The 20829-nt window shown below is 29.8% G+C and overlaps 1 protein-coding gene across 1 annotated transcript in view; it reads left to right on the forward strand.

Moving 5' to 3' along the window:
• Nucleotides 1-14763: 14763 nt before the first annotated feature.
• The window catches only part of LOC129756387 (neuropeptide SIFamide receptor-like), a 51957-nt gene continuing 45891 nt past the window's right edge, over nucleotides 14764-20829 (forward strand). The window contains exon 1 of the mRNA XM_055753246.1: nucleotides 14764-15029. The gene's annotated coding sequence lies outside the window, so the exon portion shown is untranslated. The remainder of the gene's footprint in view (nucleotides 15030-20829) is intronic.

The raw sequence follows: 20829 nt of genomic DNA on the forward strand, positions 1-20829 counted from the left end.
CCACTCTCTATCTGCTTTCGATGTTCTCGAGTGCCATAACACTAACTCAAACTCGCACCGCCACCAGATCCTCACATTCGAGCATAAATGTTTACACCGTAGAGCACCATAGAGTGGCAGTTGAAAGTTTAAAGTAATGTGCTATAAGACGGTAACCATTCCTTAGTGATTTTTACAGGTGTTCATCAATTGATCGTTTTGAGTGATGCATCAGTTGATCGATTTATTTTGGTTGATGTGAAAAAACCTCCAAAAACATTTGTTTTTAATTCAAAAAATCACTTCGCTCAAAAACATCACATTATTTCTCGAATTTTTACCACTCAGTGCCATTTTTCCCTTTCAAACCAATTTACAGACGCCCTGTATAATAAGGTTTAAAAATTTTGTTATCTGATGAATATGAAATCTTTTTTTTTACTTAAATCTTTATTGAACGTGCATCAAAAACTACATATCTTAAACACTCAGCCCGAACTTTAAAAAAAGTTGTTATGATTAAAAAATAGGTTTTCACTAAATAAACATTTTTCATTTATAGAGATCTTAAATATGATATGACAGCAACGGATAAGTAAACATTTCTTTTTCAGATAAACAAACTTTTTCTTTGTTGCCAGTCCAATTGGAATTGCCCCTTCAAGTATACTAGCACACGAAATACCCCTTAATGTATGCAGTCACCTGCAATGTTTTCGTGTTCAATAAATGGATCGATCGGTGTTCTCGGTGGTGAATGTGAGGGGACATAAGAGCTCTCATTCTCACTCTCGTTGGTGTTGAATTCCAAAATTCTCTTCAGTGGTTTTAGTTAAACATTTCCGTGGTGAAGTTCAGAGAATCTCCGCGGGGATTAAGAAAACCCGCACCGCGGAGATTCTCCATGGAGAAAATGCATGCCTGCCTGTCCTTTCAGTAGGCTTACAGTGACCGAAGATGGATTCTGCACTGCGCCAGAACAAATTGCTTGTCAAATTAAGCCGGAACAAATTTCAAATTCTTCTTTTGTCACCCCTCGTTTGATTTTTCCAGAATCCAGAAGGGGGAAATAAATAAAGCTTAAAGCATTTTAATGAACAAATTGATAAATAAACTCGGAAATTCAAACAGTTGACAAAATGACAAAAGTCAAACTGTAGACGGTGGAAATCAGGGATGATAACTGTTCGAATGTCATTTGACATTTTTCCGAAGCCTAGAGCGACATTCATCAGTACGAAAAAGACCGTCGCAGTCATGTCATTTTTGGATTTAGTGAATGTCATCGCTCAGGAAATCCCTCGAGAAAATGTCAAATAACATTTGGGATGAATGTCACAACTTGCATCGAGATTGTGACAGTCATGGAAAAAATGAAAAAAAAACTCGAATAATTTCGTTCTTGTTCAAATCAAAGAGGCTTCTACCCTACAGTAAAAATTCCAGGAATCCGAAAAAAATATATGCATGATCCAACGATTTTTCAAAAAAAAATCCAGAAGAAAATGAAAAAAAACACCATATCAGCTGCGATCAAATCTGTCATCAAAATATTCAAAATTGCAAAAAAGCTAGCTCATAAAATTTACCCCAATTTGAGCTTTCTGTTTTGTTTTTTTTTTTTTTTTTATAATAGGAATAAATCGAGAAAATAGTTTTTTTACAATATTCTGTCAATAAGGCCACCCCGTAGTTTGCTTCACTTGTTCACTTCACTTCGATGACCCGGGCATGTCCAAAAGTTCCGGGAAGTTTGGAATGCGTACCCTACAATAAATAGCACAAGCTAACAAAATTTACATTTTTTTCCGTTTTGTAAAACACTAAAGAGCTTATTCAACTAATTTTAGGGCGCTGATTCTAAGTCTGCAATATTTTATATTCTAGCAGCTTTTGTTGTCGTGAAAACTTTTGAAATTAGGTTCAATTAAAAAATTTGTGCACTTTTGCAACATCTTACAATGTCAGATGAATATGTTTGAATAAATATAGGCACCAACAATTTTCTAACAAATCTCAAGTTTCTCAATTTTGTATAAAAATTTCATTTGAAGTTTTTTTTTCTCTAATCTTGATTTAAGCATATAATTTCAAGCAAATAAGAGACACTGAATTGTGGTTCTGAAGAAAATCAGTTGTTAGGTTTTGAATTTTACTCTTACACTTTTATATGTGTGTCTCCATGGAATTTACATATTTTCTTAATTTGGATTTTTTATCACAGATCTTTATGGTACTTGCCAATTGCCATGAGAGGAATATGTATTTTGCTGTCGATAAAGGACATACCAAGGCATAATTGATGAAATGAAATACAATTTAATATCTACCTTGGAATTTTTCTAAACTAGTAGATTGAGGTTAATAATATAGCTACTAAATAATTTGCGGATTGAATTTTGCTTTTAACAACTCTAGTCAGAGTTTTTATTTTCGATAAGTTCAGTAGCTCTGGGGGAGATTGGTAACCTATTTTTTGCTTAATTAATGTTTTTGCTCAATTAATGCATAAATTAAAAAAATGAAATTTTTTAATACTATTTGATCATGCATTTATAAGTTCTTTAAAATTAATAGTTTGAATAAATATCCTAGGATCATAAAATTTTCAAACAAAATTTGTTTGAGGAATCCTTTAGAAATTAAAAAGAAAACATACTTTCATCGATGGTTGAAATTTCAGAATTGGCTAAAAAAAACTGGTGAATCTAGTTTATTTGAAATGAAAACAGAAAAATTTAATTTAAAAAATCCTTTAATTTTTTAAACAATCTTATTCTACGTTCAAATCAAATCAGCAAAACCCATCAGAATCTTGAGATAAGGTTATTCTATAAATAAAATTTTCAAAAATGAAAGATTAAATTCTTGCGATTAAGATCTTATTCTGCAAACTTGTTCCAAATTTGAGATTTAAGATTATAAAGTGTAATATTTATAACATTTTTGTCATTTTTGTCATTTTTGTCATTTTTGTCATTTTTGTCATTTTTATCATTTTTGTCATTTTTGTCATTTTTGTCATTTTTGTCATTTTTGTAATTTTTGTAATTTTTGTAATTTTTGTCATTTTTGTAATTTTTGTAATTTTTGTAATTTTTGTAATTTTTGTAATTTTTGTAATTTTTGTAATTTTTGTAATTTTTGTAATTTTTGTAATTTTTGTAATTTTTGTAATTTTTGTAATTTTTGTAATTTTTGTAATTTTTGTCATTTTTGTCATTTCTGTCATTTTTGTCATTTTTGTCATTTTTGTCATTTTTGTAATTTTTGTAATTTTTGTAATTTTTGTAATTTTTGTAATTTTTGTAATTTTTGTTATTTTTGTTATTTTTGTAATTTTGGTAATTTTTGTAATTTTTGTAGTTTTTGTAATTTTTGTAATTTTTGTAATTTTTGTAACTTTTGTAATTTTTGTAATTTTTGTAATTTTTGTAATTTTTGTAATTTTTGTAATTTTTGTAATTTTTGTAATTTTTGTAATTTTTGTAATTTTTGTAATTTTTGTAATTTTTGTAATTTTTGTAATTTTTGTAATTTTTGTAATTTTTGTAATTTTTGTAATTTTTGTAATTTTTGTAATTTTTGTAATTTTTGTAATTTTTGTAATTTTTGTAATTTTTGTAATTTTTGTAATTTTTGTAATTTTTGTAATTTTTGTAATTTTTGTAATTTTTGTAATTTTTGTAATTTTTGTCATTTTTGTAATTTTTGTAATTTTTGTAATTTTTGTAATTTTTGTCATTTTTGTAATTTTTGTAATTTTTGTAATTTTTGTAATTTTTGTTATTTTTGTAATTTTTGTAATTTTTGTAATTTTTGTAATTTTTGTAATTTTTGTAATTTTTGTAATTTTTGTAATTTTTGTAATTTTTGTAATTTTTGTAATTTTTGTAATTTTTGTAATTTTTGTAATTTTTGTAATTTTTGTAATTTTTGTAATTTTTGTAATTTTTGTAATTTTTGTAATTTTTGTAATTTTTGTAATTTTTGTAATTTTTGTAATTTTTGTAATTTTTGTAATTTTTGTAATTTTTGTAATTTTTGTAATTTTTGTAATTTTTGTAATTTTTGTAATTTTTGTAATTTTTGTAATTTTTGTAATTTTTGTAATTTTTGTAATTTTTGTAATTTTTGTAATTTTTGTAATTTTTGTAATTTTTGTAATTTTTGTAATTTTTGTAATTTTTGTAATTTTTGTAATTTTTGTAATTTTTGTAATTTTTGTAATTTTTGTAATTTTTGTAATTTTTGTAATTTTTGTAATTTTTGTAATTTTTGTAATTTTTGTAATTTTTGTAATTTTTGTAATTTTTGTAATTTTTGTAATTTTTGTAATTTTTGTAATTTTTGTAATTTTTGTAATTTTTGTAATTTTTGTAATTTTTGTAATTTTTGTAATTTTTGTAATTTTTGTAATTTTTGTAATTTTTGTAATTTTTGTAATTTTTGTAATTTTTGTAATTTTTGTAATTTTTGTAATTTTTGTAATTTTTGTAATTTTTGTAATTTTTGTAATTTTTGTAATTTTTGTAATTTTTGTAATTTTTGTAATTTTTGTAATTTTTGTAATTTTTGTAATTTTTGTAATTTTTGTAATTTTTGTAATTTTTGTAATTTTTGTAATTTTTGTAATTTTTGTAATTTTTGTAATTTTTGTAATTTTTGTAATTTTTGTAATTTTTGTAATTTTTGTAATTTTTGTAATTTTTGTAATTTTTGTAATTTTTGTAATTTTTGTAATTTTTGTAATTTTTGTAATTTTTGTAATTTTTGTAATTTTTGTCATTTTTGTCATTTTTGTCATTTTTGTCATTTTTGTCATTTTTGTCATTTTTGTCATTTTTGTCATTTTTGTCATTTTTGTCATTTTTGTCATTTTTGTCATTTTTGTCATTTTTGTCATTTTGGTCATTTTTGTCATTTTTGTCATTTTTGTCATTTTTGTCATTTTTGTCATTTTTGTCATTTTTGTCATTTTTGTCATTTTTGTCATTTTTGTCATTTTTGTCATTTTTGTCATTTTTGTCATTTTTGTCATTTTTGTCATTTTTGTCATTTTTGTCATTTTTGTCATTTTTGTCATTTTTGTCATTTTTGTCATTTTTGTCATTTTTGTCATTTTTGTCATTTTTGTCATTTTTGTCATTTTTGTCATTTTTGTCATTTTTGTCATTTTTGTCATTTTTGTCATTTTTGTCATTTTTGTCATTTTTGTCATTTTTGTCATTTTTGTCATTTTTGTCATTTTTGTCATTTTTGTCATTTTTGTCATTTTTGTCATTTTTGTCATTTTTGTCATTTTTGTCATTTTTGTCATTTTTGTCATTTTTGTCATTTTTGTCATTTTTGTCATTTTTGTCATTTTTGTCATTTTTGTCATTTTTGTCATTTTTGTCATTTTTGTCATTTTTGTCATTTTTGTCATTTTTGTCATTTTTGTCATTTTTGTCATTTTTGTCATTTTTGTCATTTTTGTCATTTTTGTCATTTTTGTCATTTTTGTCATTTTTGTCATTTTTGTCATTTTTGTCATTTTTGTCATTTTTGTCATTTTTGTCATTTTTGTCATTTTTGTAATTTTTGTAATTTTTGTAATTTTTGTCATTTTTGTCATTTTTGTCATTTTTGTCATTTTTGTCATTTTTGTCATTTTTGTCATTTTTGTCATTTTTGTCATTTTTGTCATTTTTGTCATTTTTGTCATTTTTGTCATTTTTGTCATTTTTGTCATTTTTGTCATTTTTGTCATTTTTGTCATTTTTGTCATTTTTGTCATTTTTGTCATTTTTGTCATTTTTGTCATTTTTGTCATTTTTGTCATTTTTGTCATTTTTGTCATTTTTGTCATTTTTGTCATTTTTGTCATTTTTGTCATTTTTGTCATTTTTGTCATTTTTGTCATTTTTGTCATTTTTGTCATTTTTGTCATTTTTGTCATTTTTGTCATTTTTGTCATTTTTGTCATTTTTGTCATTTTTGTCATTTTTGTCATTTTTGTCATTTTTGTCATTTTTGTCATTTTTGTCATTTTTGTCATTTTTGTCATTTTTGTCATTTTTGTCATTTTTGTCATTTTTGTCATTTTTGTCATTTTTGTCATTTTTGTCATTTTTGTCATTTTTGTCATTTTTGTCATTTTTGTCATTTTTGTCATTTTTGTCATTTTTGTCATTTTTGTCATTTTTGTCATTTTTGTCATTTTTGTCATTTTTGTCATTTTTGTCATTTTTGTCATTTTTGTCATTTTTGTCATTTTTGTCATTTTTGTCATTTTGGTCATTTTTGTCATTTTTGTCATTTTTGTCATTTTTGTCATTTTTGTCATTTTTGTCATTTTTGTCATTTTTGTCATTTTTGTCATTTTTGTCATTTTTGTCATTTTTGTCATTTTTGTCATTTTTGTCATTTTTGTCATTTTTGTCATTTTTGTCATTTTTGTAATTTTTGTAATTTTTGTAATTTTTGTCATTTTTGTCATTTTTGTCATTTTTGTCATTTTTGTCATTTTTGTCATTTTTGTCATTTTTGTCATTTTTGTCATTTTTGTCATTTTTGTCATTTTTGTCATTTTTGTCATTTTTGTCATTTTTGTCATTTTTGTCATTTTTGTCATTTTTGTCATTTTTGTCATTTTTGTCATTTTTGTCATTTTTGTCATTTTTGTCATTTTTGTCATTTTTGTCATTTTTGTCATTTTTGTCATTTTTGTCATTTTTGTCATTTTTGTCATTTTTGTCATTTTTGTCATTTTTGTCATTTTTGTCATTTTTGTCATTTTTGTCATTTTTGTCATTTTTGTCATTTTTGTCATTTTTGTCATTTTTGTCATTTTTGTCATTTTTGTCATTTTTGTCATTTTTGTCATTTTTGTCATTTTTGTCATTTTTGTCATTTTTGTCATTTTTGTCACTTTTTTTTATTTTTTGCACATATTGGTAATACTAACTGTTCGATCAGTATGGTTTTGGTCACCTTGATGTTCCAGGGATGCGCCTTGAAGTATAGTGTCCATCAGACCACCGCTATAATGATGTCTGTTCGCTCTATTGCTGAATCATATTTGAATAAGCGGGAAAAGTTGTAGTTTTAAATGAAGAATAAATAAAATTTCTCTTTCTTGTGAATCGTCTCCCAGTTAAGACGCATTTTTCTTTACCCATCCGAAAATGGTCTGCTCAAACACTAACTTAATGTCAAAATTGATAAAAATCCTAGTGATTTTAAACGGACTTCTTTATGTAAATGTTCAATAGATCATTGAGAATTTCTAATATTGAACCCCAATCTCCCTGGAAAAACATTGCATACAAGTTTACTGTCCTCACTCCCAAAATTGCTTGCTACCACCGAAAATCAACATGCTCAACGTAGTCTCTGTTCATCTGTGATATTTTGATCCCTCCCTCCTTCCTTCTCCTCCCGGCTTTCGTCCTTCCTTTGTTAGGAGGGCCGGCAAATTTTTCACGGTCGCCACCACCCACAATAACCACCCAATCACATTTCACGGCGGCGTCTCCATTCCGAAAACGATAACGACGACGGCGAGGACGACCTACGATGCGAGACGGTCGGGCTCTGGGTTTCATTCACTATCCGGTGGAGTTTTCACTTTCACTTCGTTTTTGGCAGACGCCGGGTGTGGACGTGCTTTTTCTCGACTCGGAACCGGAAGTTTCTAACAGTGAGGTTGAGGCGTTACTGCGCTTTGGGAAAAGTTTGGCGCGAATAATTTACCCCTTATCTTGTGAGCTGTTTGTGAACGAGAGCAAACGTGCGTGTGAATTTTCCGTTACCCGAAAGGTTCCGGATGCTGGCTGTAACATTATTTTTGGATTAGCACCGAATATGTTCGTTTAGATTCGAGTTTCAAGGCTTTGATGAAGTGACACCGACCAAGTGGATAAAATTTAATGTACCTACTTATTTGATTAGTATTCTCGCGACGACAACGACCGCGACGCATGGTGCCTGACGATGATAAACGGGTTGAAAATGTGAACCCAAATTTACGAGCAGCACACTTAAAAGGCGGGCGGAGTGATAACAAGGCTTGGCAGATTTATGCTCCGCGCCCGATTTTGGTGGAACATTGGCGAAGAGCTTTCTCCTTGAACGGCCCAGGAATAATAAGGGTGGAAAGGCTTCAACTCGAATAACCGTAAATAATAATTTCCTTAACTATTTGCTTCGTAATCAAGTATCGTTAGAACAAAAGACTGATGATTTTGATGGACGAAGTTTTATGATTATGTTATTCCTTTTAGGCAATCATAAAGCAGTAAGTTTTGTGACAGATTTTTACTGTGTTTATTGAGAGAAAAAAAATCCTACCGTGTCCTGTTGCGTTTTCCAATGGTTGTAAGAATACTTTTTGAAACTTTAGATAAACGTTTTTATAACATTTTCGGTGAGGAAAATCCTATAGCTGTAAAGTTTTAGTATATTTTCAATCAATTAGTGAAAAAAGAGTATCAACAGATCCCGTTAAATTTTGGCACGGTTCAATTTTCACAACATTTCATTTAGGCACGGTTCGATTTTGACACGTGTACCAAAAATGAACGGCGCCAAAATTACTTAAAATTTTTCAATTTTACATTACCAATAGAATTTGGACAAACACCATAAATATGTTCGTTCTTAAATGTTGACAAAACAAAACAACTATAACAAACCTACTTAAAGTTGTTCAAAGTGAAAAGACAAAAAATAATGAAAAATTTCATAAAAATGAAAAACAAATACCAACAAAAAAATAAAATGACAAATAAATATTCTAAAAATTCTTCTGCAAAATAACATAAAATAACATATATGGCGAGAAATACCCAAACCGTATAAACAAAACAAGAAAAGATGCTAAAAGTATAAAATTCAAGAAAATAAACATTTAATAAAACCTTTGTAAATATTTTAATTCCAACAAACATCGCCTGAATTATAAGTAGCGGGAATCCATAGATATCACAAATAGTTCGTGGTGTTTCTGTTCTCATCATTGTGCGCCTTGATTGCTTTAATTTTTTTTTCAAAAATCGTGGAATCAAAGCAATATATTCACGTTATTTCTGACTCAAGGTATTGATTGAATTACTGAAATATATTTTATTAAGCGCCATTAATTTTGGATGATGACCCATTGATTGCCAATGAAACTGAAGCTCATTTGGCATGATTAAGCTTGCCAGATTGCCCGGTTTTATCCGGGTTTGCCCGGATATTTGATGCAAAATTTCGAGAAAGTCCGGTCCGGCCCGGTTGCCCGGATATCGTGAAAAAAGTCCGGATACTGCCCGGATTTTTTCGCAATTTTCACAAAAAAACCAAAAAAAAATCAAAGTTTTTGAGTAAGTTTCAGCAAAATCGATTAACGGTATGGACATTTTCAACGGTTGTTTCAAATAATTTCGCTGATTTACTTTTATAAACCTTTAAATATTTAAGTGTTCCAAAAAGTTTTTGGAAGTCTGCAATTACATTAATAAAATATTAATTTAATTTTGTTTTTGCATTTTTCCTTTGCTGTTATATATAATAACACCTAAATTTTGCCCGGTTATTGCCCGGTTTTTGGATTTGAAAAATTGAAATCCATGCCCGGATTTTGCCAGGTTTTTTTGAAAAAATGCCCGGAATTGCTAGGCCCGGATGGGAGTGGAAAAAATTCTGGCAACCTTAGGCATGATACATACTGACACATATGTTCTTTGAAAATTTAATTTTTAACATATATAGCAGAATTTTAGTTTTATCTACTTGAGACTTGATACTTTATTCAGGGGCGCTTCAAGTATGTCAAAAATCAAGCAAGTCAAAAAATAATAGGTAAATTAACGATTTATTGGCCATATAACCACAGAGAACAGATGTACAAGCTGGAATAATAAATCGTCAAAAAAATGTGTAAAATTTCAAATGCTATCACCAAATGAAAACGTTAGAAATTGACTCAAAACAGTGCCACCTATTGCGCCGTTCAAAAGTTACAAATCAACTTCAAAGTGCCCAGTTCTCGAAAAGGCGTAATCGTATATGAACTCACAAAAAATCAATTCAATGTCTCAGTAAAATAAACGGCTTTAATTTATTGCTAAATAAATGAAATCAGAGGTACTTTTAACTTGGCGAAATTTCACTTTCTTTACTTTCACTTCACTTTCACATATCACTTCAGCATCCAGCTGTTTTAAACTTTGTATTTCTAACAAATTCGAAGGAAATAGATAATAACTTTTATGATTTTTTTTCATGCAACATGATAAACAACAGCGATTTCCTTGAATCATGCTAAGCAGCTCATACGACCGATAGAAAACTGACTAAAACTTAATTATTTTCTTTAGCTTTGTTTTGACAGTTCTCTTTGGTGTGTTTCGTTCAAGTTCAAATAGGGTTTTGGTATTTTTACACAAGTTTCGTGGGCTAGCTTGTACGTCTGTTCTCTTTGATATTACTGTGAGAAAATATTTTCAAGCCACATTTTGTGAAATTTTTGCATCAAAAGTTCAATAACTTTTGATTGATAATATTTAATTTTTTTTATTTATAAGGTAACTGCATTAGCTCGCTATGGTAACTGCAATTTGACACTTTTTTCTAGATCATTAGATTTTTGTTAGAGATTACAACAATTACGAAATATAGCTGAGGAATGAAGTCCTCCCAATTTACGAATTTATCCATCAATTTTCCATCATTCAAATAAGAATTATGAAACTTGAAATGAATAACCTATATTATGATAAAAAAAAATAAAAAAATAAATTTAAGATCCCATTTCATTTAATTCGGTTTGAACTCTATCACATAAAACATTCGTGAATGACCGCGAAAAAAATGCAAGTACTGCCCAACAGATATCGAATATAAAATATTCATAGTCGGGGTTGTAATTGAAAAAAATCTTATTTCTACATTCAAGAAAATGCGCTTAAGCACGAAAGATTCCAGCAACAATAAATAAAAAGAAGATTGTGTGTTATAACTTTTGCGTTCTGTATAAGTTTTTAAGAGCCAAAAAGGAATGAAAGTTATTAACAATAGAAAGACCGCACCAGTCAAAATGACTGGTTGGACACTTTGTTTGTTGAATATCTTATAAATACTTCGCTTTAAAAATTCGCAAAAATACGACTTTTCATGAATTTTGAATCTATAAAACTGTATATTTTTTATTTCACTAGCTCTTTTAATAAGCGAGAAAAATTTCGCCATGGACACTCGGACCGTGACCAGTCAAAATGACTGGTAAAATTCACAACCCTATAACTCAAACAAGATAAATTTTTTTTTCGCTTGCTTTTGATTTCATTTGCAATCTACATTCAAGACAATGAGCCCTAGTTGATTTATGGTGAGCAGAAGTGTGTCATTTGTAATAAAATTATTGATTTTCGATGCGAAGTCATGAAGATTTGTAGAAAAAGTTCTCGGATTGGCCGCTGTGTGGCGCTTCAAGCACTTGACTTCCAATTTTTTTAGTCTGTTTTGTTGCTTAACTATAATCGAACTTTCTGTCAAAATTTGGCGAAATTTCATCAATATTTGTAAAAGTTATGTTAGATTTAATACATGTCTATTCGAATGATCAAGTAGTTTTAGGTGATAAATATGTTTTATACTAAACTAGAATGAGTAAAATAATTTTGAATTGTGTATTCCTTTATTCAAATTTGAAGACATCAGCTATGAAAGTAAATAATTTAAATGATATTTCAACATGGATGCACGGAATATTTTGTATATGTTGGTTATCCACCATGGGTGCACGGATTCACCGCAGTTTCTGCCCAAGTATGTATTCACATGCATTCTTAGATTATTAAGTTCGACAAATTTCCAATGCAAGTTCACTTACAGGTATTCCGGCACCCGTGTATATACCTGGCCAGCTGGCAACTGATTGAACATTCTTGTTGAACATTCTTATTATAGGAGGAAACACATTTTAACTGTCGGCAACTTATGGGGCTTGAACTCAAGAGTTTCCTTGCCGATACCGTGAATCGAACCCAGTACGCCTGGCATACCTAGACCAGACTCGCGCCAGCCTATCTGCTAGAACACATCGGTGCTCGGTGATATTTCAACATGGGTGCACGGAATGGCTGTAAATTCGCTGTTGTAAATTATATAGAAATAAATAGTTTTCAACTTGCTTCAGAACACAAAATATATTTTGAGGCAGATATGATAGGTATTTGAAATGCAATATTAGTCTATCGAAAAATTTTTGAGGAAAAACAAATCAACGTGTACATTTGATAATATTGATTCATTATTTTTATTTTCCCTGTTTTCCGTGGCACGACATAACATATGTAATTCCTAAAATTCACTCGGTCCATGGTAACCGTTTTCCAATTTTTTGGGTGTTGATTAGGTCTTATCAGATAAATATATGATTGCAAAAACCAGTTTTTTTGGATAATAAATAAATAAATAAATAATTAATATTAATAAATAAATAAATTTTTAATAATAATAAATAAATAAATTTATTATTTCAAGATGTAATTGAAATATTTCTTTTCCAGGAATGAAAAAAACGGAACTTAAAATAAAAATCGTTATTTTAATCATTATGTTTCAACATGAAAGACATGATTTTGACTTTGGTTTAGTTAAGATTTGTAAAAATGCTTTTTAAAAATTTGCGAAAAACCCAATATTTGATAAATACGCGGTGAATCCGTGCACCCATAGTGAAAAACCATGTATATAACACAAACTTTCATTTGAATCTATAAAAGCCTGTATTCTTCACCTTCAGCATGCAAAAAAAAAGATTTTGAATGAATGGCGGTGAATCTGTGCACCCATGGTAAATTGCTCTACTTATTGAAAAAATATGCTTCAAAACCTACAATATCAGGTATAATTTATAGGCAACGTGTTGAAAAATTTCAGAGCGATGGATGCTAGAAAATATCTACTAAAACAAAGTTGAAATGAAACCGTGCACCCATTGTCAATACCCATAGCCATCTAACATGATTTTATAATTAGATTGATAATGTGTTTAAATTTTATGATAATAATTATTTGAAATATTCATTTTATGACATACGCGCATTCGTCAACTATGCCAAAATAAGGTGATTCCGTGCACCCATGGTGTAAGAATATTTTCATTTTATAACAAAAATGTTATTGAATGAATAACAAAATAATTTCAAAAGAAAAAAGTTCAAAATATTATGATATAAAAAATTTCCCCTTTACCAGTCATTTTGACTGGTCATGGTCCGAATAAGTATATTCAATTTGTCGGTCCTTCTAGTGTTAATAAAATCTGTTTTAATATTAAGGAATTGGTATTTTGCGAAATAGATTCAAATTCAACTCCAAAACTCTAAAACTACATTCACAATCATAATAAAAGGAAACAAAATTCACTTTTCCGAGGTGCAAAAATTTGAAAACTGATTTAGACTTATTAACTGAATGCAATTTTGTATTTTTTTTTCTATCTACTCTTTTTTCCGCTATAGCTTTTGAAAATACAAGGTTTAATTTCATTGAAAAAGTTTTTGCACTTTTCAACAAAAGTTTAAAATATCAAAAATATTTAGAAAAAAGGTTTTAACTTGATGATCAATTTTCCTGAAGATTGTGGGTTATTTATCGTGATTTCCGAGCTGAAAAAATTATAGTAGTAAGAATGTTTGGTAAAATACGGGAAATTTGAAAACATTTCAAACCAAAATCAATCTTGGCTATTTTAATGCACTAGTTTTCAAACGTATAGTTACAAAATGTGAATCATCAAAATTTTCTTTTGGGCCTGCCTTGCGCTGATATTCAGAAGCTAAGGAAAAAATATAAATAATTTTAAGAATTTTATTCTATATTTTCATCTCTACGTTGTATTACTTTCATTTGTAAAATGAAGAGCTTTTAAAGTGACAATTTTAAATTACCATAAAAAACTAATACCGTCACCGCCCCCCCCCCCCCTTGAAACGATCGTTTTTCGCACCAGATATTTACGTTCCTTTATATTGACTAATTCTTAAAAACTTGGAAAATCAACCCCGCCCCCCCACTTCCCCCTTAGAGCCAGCTCTAGGATCGCGCCTAATGTTACAGTGAGTTCGATCCACACTATTTTTTTCGGATGATTTTTAGGTTTTTCTTGTTACGCTTTAATGTAGTGGTCATGCATCATTTTGCTTGGGAGCTCGAATGTTTATGCCAGTAGTGCTTTGCCATACGCCATATGCTTTTATCATACGGTACACTTTTCAGCGAATGTTTGGCACCGAGATTTGCTAAATAATTATTGGAGTTTTGCAACTTCTTCTTTGGATGTACCCTTTACTCTCGAGACATAATTTGTTTTGCTTTCAGATTTCTTCAATGATAACTGAATACTAACTATCCGTATCTTTTGTCGGTTGAAAATACTTTATTTGTTTGGGTTTGTTTTGTAAGTGTATTAAAAGCAACCTTCAGACGCAGCGCCTCCATACAATCGTAAAGTGCCTCAGACAGAGACAATAGAAAGCACAATAAGCAGCCGACAGCTCACAGAACACTCGAATGATCGAAGACTCGTCATCAGTTCTGATTGTGTGTGCCGGTTTTATTTGGTGGTGGGTGATGAGAATTTCTGCTTCACATCTGTCAGGTTAGTAGGGTTAGTACCACCCACATCCCTTTCCCTCCAATTAGGAAATACTTTTTCGGTTCATCCGCGCAAAGAGAGCTGTAAATATTGAACAATGAGCTCACTCCAGTGTGCAATGCTCGTAGCTGCCTCTTACCTTCCCACTTATCATTTGTCGAGCCTGTTACGAGTGTTTTTGTGAATAAGTGGTTCCGTGCTCTTTGATGGGAACAAAACGACAAAACGGATTGGGACCCTGATTTAGATCTAACGATACACTTAAAAATTTGTTTTTCACTGTTACAGTAGTTGGGGAGGATTAGATTTTTGTTGTGCCCGAAATTGTACGTGTCTGGGAAACTGTGAAGTGGCAATTGTCGAAGAAAAAGTTTGTATTTAGGGAGTTGGAAATGGAAATGGAACACGAAAAATAAAGGTGAGTTCGATGGTCGATTTTAATCTTAAATACATGCATATATAACAAATGATGGTCTACATTTCATTCGTGAAGTTAGAAACCAATTTCGGACTTTAACATTATTCCAGATTCATGATATATAATTTTTTTCATTTATCAAATTGGAAAAATGAAAAATATCATACAAAAAAAAACATGACAAGAAAAATAAAAAATTACTATAAATGGTCGAAATTGACTATAAATTATGTTAATAATAGATAAAGTAGGTTTTTTTTAAAAAACGAGATATGAAAAAAAGGTTGAGAAAAAAAACCGTTCGATTTTGGCAACATAAAATGTTCGGGAGTATTCCAGAATCGAGCAGGGTCTGATATTAAAATGCCAAAATGATGAATTTCATAAAATTTAATAAACAAATACAAACAAAAGAATAAAAATTATTGAAACAAACTAAAAAATAATGCAGGATGCCCAAAATAACAAATATGCCAAACGAACAATTATTATAAACAAAACAAGAAAAGTGTTAAATTCTTCAAAACATGATTTACACAAAATTTAAAAATAATGCTGAAAATGGTCGGAAATTGACTAAAAATTAAGTTAATCACCGTAAATTTATTTGATGAAATTATTTTATTGGCTATATCGGTGAAATTTTATATTCTTTGAGAAAGAATATTTAAGAATTGAAAGATTATAGACGGATAGAAGATTAGATTAAGGTGAAAGATGTTGAAAATGATAATAACGATGGTTCATGGTAGTAATAAGTGAAAAAAGTTGAGAAAAAAAACCATTCGACCCATTGAATTCCAGTTGAAGAGTAATGTTTGGTCAAGTGTTGAACACATATATATTTATCTAGTGGCAATAAATATCATCATTCTAGATTTGTGAAATAATCGGTTTTGAAGGTTTTCCACCAGAACTGCTCGAATTAGAAAGAAGATCTTTCTATCAGAAAAATTCCCGTTGAAAAACGAAAAAATTAGTATGAGTTGTATTCCATCAGCTGGAATCCGATTGATGGATGAGAACGATTCATGCAGGAAAAAAGTACAAAAAAAACTCGGGGCAAACATTTTATTGCCAAGAATTTGGGCCAACATTAAAAAATTTAGTCAATGGAAGGAAATTCATAACCGAAAAAATGTAAATACATAATACATTTACCATTGTAAACATGCTGCCACAATTCGAAGAACCAAAAAAAAAGGTTCCCGGAAAAGGTCAGCGATATAAATATTTCCCCCCGTCGTCGAAAGTCCGGACAACGAACTGTGAACCGCAATCGGAACAATTGTGAAGTGCAACATCTGGCATCTGGCATCCGGAGAAAGGTGGACAAAACAATTCCTGCTAACAAGATAACTTTTTCGGACCTTCCAAAGGGAAACAAGAACGCAGCTGTGAGCTTTTTGCGTATGCTAAAAACACTAATGATGCAGCCAGAGCTGTTATTTCTTTATTTCGCCACGTATTTAAAGACACCTGGAGCACGTCGTGGTTGGATAGTTCAAGTTTGGAATACCTACCAATATTATTTCTCGTTCTACTATTTTTGGCTACGCGACATAAGTTCATTCAAATATCATATGAGCAAAAAAAAATGGCAGAAAAGGGCAATAGATTATTTCAGGACTTTGATTCATTTCGAACTGATTTTTTTTTTTAATTATTTATTTTAAGATTTTGTATAAGACCGCTGCAAGCTTGGTACTACCCCAAAAAATATATTCCATGTTACACACAAAAAATCATTTTTCATTATTATAGCATTATTATAACTGCTAATTCGAAAGCAGTTAAACCCTACGATGAAAATAGAAATACACAAAAAATTCTTGGCACAGCAAATGATTGATTTACATAACTTTGGCAAAAACATTTCACGAAATTATTGAAGACGATAGCAAGAAAATCGTACTTCTTTTAAAGCAACCTCGATATAACGTAACCCAATATAAAGCAACTTTCGCCTCTATATTACGTAACTTTTAAAAATGTTTCTTATTTGAATAAATATGTTTAATTTCAATACTTTTTTGTCATAAAAATATAATAATCTTGTTTATGAGCCATGCGGAAAATTCTCAGAGGCATAAAGAGCGAATGAGCGCAAGCGTTGAAAATGTAACTCCAGTACTTTCAGTATTGTGATAGTCGCTTTTGTGGTTTTGAAAATCCAGCCTAGAGCATCTCCATTTCAAAACTTAAAGACTATATTTGCACCTACAGATAAGTTGCTTCAGCTGAAGTGAGGTTAGGGCATGTAGTCTTTTATTCAAATAAGTTTTTATGATTGCTGACAGTTGATCAATCACTGTACAGACTTCTGTACCATCACGAATGTACGGATTTTATCACTTGCTATGAAAATAACAAAGAAATATTTCTGATGTTTCTGAGCCGTTTTGAAAATACACCCTCTTTGGGATTTTTGTTTGGTTTTAATCGCCTAAGGCCAGATTTTTTTTAATGCTATTTCCACAGTTTTTTTTTTAACAAAACATAACCTTTTTTTAAGCTCCCATCATTATTGAATTCAAAAGAATCATGCATCCAAAAGGGATTAAGTGTAAAAATTGTCAATAATTTTATCAAATTTTAAACTTCAGAGAAGGGGAGAGAGAATAAGGAAACTTGATCCCTGGGGATACTTGATTCCTTAGCTTTATCTCGAAACAGGAATGTCTTACAAATATTAAATGTTCCTGAAAAATGTGCCAAATAGAACAAAACAACAATGCTGTTATCTCAACAAATTTTTAAATTTTTTTTTTTTTGAGTTAGTGAACTTTGTTTGAATTTTTTTTTTGATTTGAAGATCGTTTTTTATCACTTTAAAATGTTTCTCACATTAAAGAATAATATTAAAAATATTTAATCCAATACAATCCAGTCATGTCATTCAAAACAGTATATAATATGAACTATATCATGCCATATTTTCAAAGCAATAGCAAACTCTAATTTAAAAAAAAAAAGAAGTTTTCCAAAATGTATGTTATGGGTATAATAAAACCCTAGAGTTCAAAAACATATATTTGTCTTCTGTATAGATCGTGATCTTTGGATATCATGAAATTACTAATATCTGGCCAAAAACTAAAGTTTATCCAGTAATTATCTGATAATAAGGACTAAAAAACTGTATTTATCTAAAAACTAGAAAATTGCGTCTTAAAGTATGCAATGACTTTAGGGTACTGTGCAGACCAGTCGCTTGATTTTCATTTTTATCACAAGCTGTCCTCTCAACTCGTTTGATTTAAATTTGATAAGATTCTTAAGCTGTCCTCTCAACACGCTTCATTATTTTTTTTTTTTTTTTTTTCAATATACAAAGCTGTTCTCCACGCGCTTTCCAATTCCAAGTTGTCCTCTCAACTCACTTGAAATTTGTATCATTATTTTCAAGCAGTCCTCTTGACTCACTTGATGTTCGTTCTTATCACAAAGTGTCCTCTCAACTCGCTTGGTTTCAATTTGATAAGATTCTTAACACTAGAAGGACCGGCAAATTGAATATACCTATTCGGACCGCGACCAGTCAAAATGACTGGTAAAGGGGAAATTTTTTCTATTAAAATATTTTTAAATTTTTTCTTTTGAAATTATTTTGTTATTAATTCAATAACATTTTTGTTATAAAATTGAAATATTTTTTCACCATGGGTGCCCGGAATCACCTCAGTTTGGCATAGTTGACGAATGTGTGTATGTCATAAAATGAATATGTCAAATAATTATCAAAAAATTGAAACACATTATCAATCTAATTATAAAATCATGTTAGATGGCTATGGTTGTTGACCATGGGTGCACGGTTTCACTTCAGTTTTGTTTTAGTAGATGTTTTCTAGCATCCATCGCTCTGAAGATTTTCAACCCGATGCCTATAAATTATACCTGATATTGTAGGTTTTGAAGCATATTTTTTATATAAGTAGAGCAATTTACCATGGGTGCACGGATTCACCGCCATTCATCCAAAATCAATTTTTTTGCATATTAAAGGTAAACAATAAAGACTTTTAAATATTCAAATGAAATTTTTTGTGTTATATACATGGTTTTTCACTATGGGTGCACGGATTCACCGCGTTTTAATCAAATATTGGACTTTTTGCAATTTTTTAAAAAGCATTATTACAAATCTTAACTAAACCAAAGTCGAAATCATGTCTTTCATGTTGAGACATAATTATTTAAATAACGATTTTTATTTTAAGCTCCGTTTTTTCATTCCTGGAAAAGAAATATTTCAATTATATCTTGAAATAATAAATTTATTTATTTATTATTAAAAAACAGGTTTTTGCCATCGTAATTTATCTGATAAGATCTGATCAACATCCAAGAAATTGGAAAACGGTTATCATGGATCGAGTGAATTTTTGGAATTATATACATCAAGTTATGTCGTGCGACGGAAAACAGTGGAAATAAAAATAATGAATCAACATGGTCAAATGTACACATTGATTTGTTTTTCCTTAAAAGTTTTTCGATTGACTAATGTTGCATTTCAAATGCCTATCATATCTTACTCAAAAATATTTTGTGTTCTGAAGCAAGTTGAAAACTAGTTATTTCTATATAATTAACAACGGCGAATTTACAGCCATTCCGTGCACCCATGTTGAAAAATCTTAGCGCCAATGCGGTCTATCAGATAGACTGGCGTGAGTCTAGTCTAGGTATGCCAGGTGTACTGGGTTCGATTCCCGGTATCGGCAAGAAAACTCTAGGGTTCAAACCCCGTAAGTTGCCGACAGGTAAGATGTGTTTCCTCTTATAATAAGAATGTTCAATCAGTTGCCAGCTGGCCACGTATATACACGGGTGCCGGAATACCTGTAAGGGAACTTGAATTAGAAATTTGTCGAACTTAATAATCTAAGAATGCATGTGAATACATACTTGGGCAGAAACTGCGGTGAATCCGTGCACCCATGGTGAATAACCAACGTATGAAGAATAATCGAATATAAAAAAAATCATTTAAATTGTTCAGTTTCATAGACATAAGGTCTTCAAATTTTAATAAATGCGTACACAATTCATAATTATTTTACTCATACTAGTTCAGTATAAAACATATTTATCACCTAAAATTACTCGATTACTCGAATGGACATGTATTAAAACTAACATAACTTTTACAAATCTTGATGAAATTTCGCCAAATTTTGACAGAAAGTTCGATTATAGTTGAGCAACGAAACAGACCAATAAAATTGGGAGTCAAGTGCTTGAAGCGCCACACAGCGGTCGATCCGAGAACTTTTTCTACAAATTTCCATGACTTCGCATCGAAAATTAATAATTTCATAGCTAATGACACACTCCTGCCCACCATAAATCAACTGGGGCTCATTGTCTTGAATGTAGATTGCAAATAAAACCAAAAGCAAGCGAAAAAAATTTATCTTGTTTGAGTTATAGGTTTGTGAATTTTACCAGTCATTTTGACTGGTCACGGTCCGAGTGTCCATGGCGAAATTTTTCTCGCTTATTAAAAGAGCTAGAAAAATAAAAAATACACAGTTTTGTAGAGATTCAAAATTCATGAAAAGTCGTATTTTTTGCGAATTTTTAGAGCGTAGTGTTTAAAAGATATTCAACAAACAAAGTGTCCCACCAGTCATTTTGACTGGTGCGGTCTTTCTAGTGTTAAGCTGTCCTCTCAACACGCTTAGTTATTCAATTTTTCAAGATACAAAGCTGTCCTCTCAAAGCTCTTGAACAAATGGAACTCCCTAAGCCAATTTTCGTAAATTAGCCGAGGTTTCAGATAAATCTGTAT

Source organism: Uranotaenia lowii, chromosome 3 (genome assembly GCF_029784155.1).
Source record: "Uranotaenia lowii strain MFRU-FL chromosome 3, ASM2978415v1, whole genome shotgun sequence".
Taxonomy (NCBI): Eukaryota; Metazoa; Arthropoda; class Insecta; order Diptera; family Culicidae; genus Uranotaenia; species Uranotaenia lowii.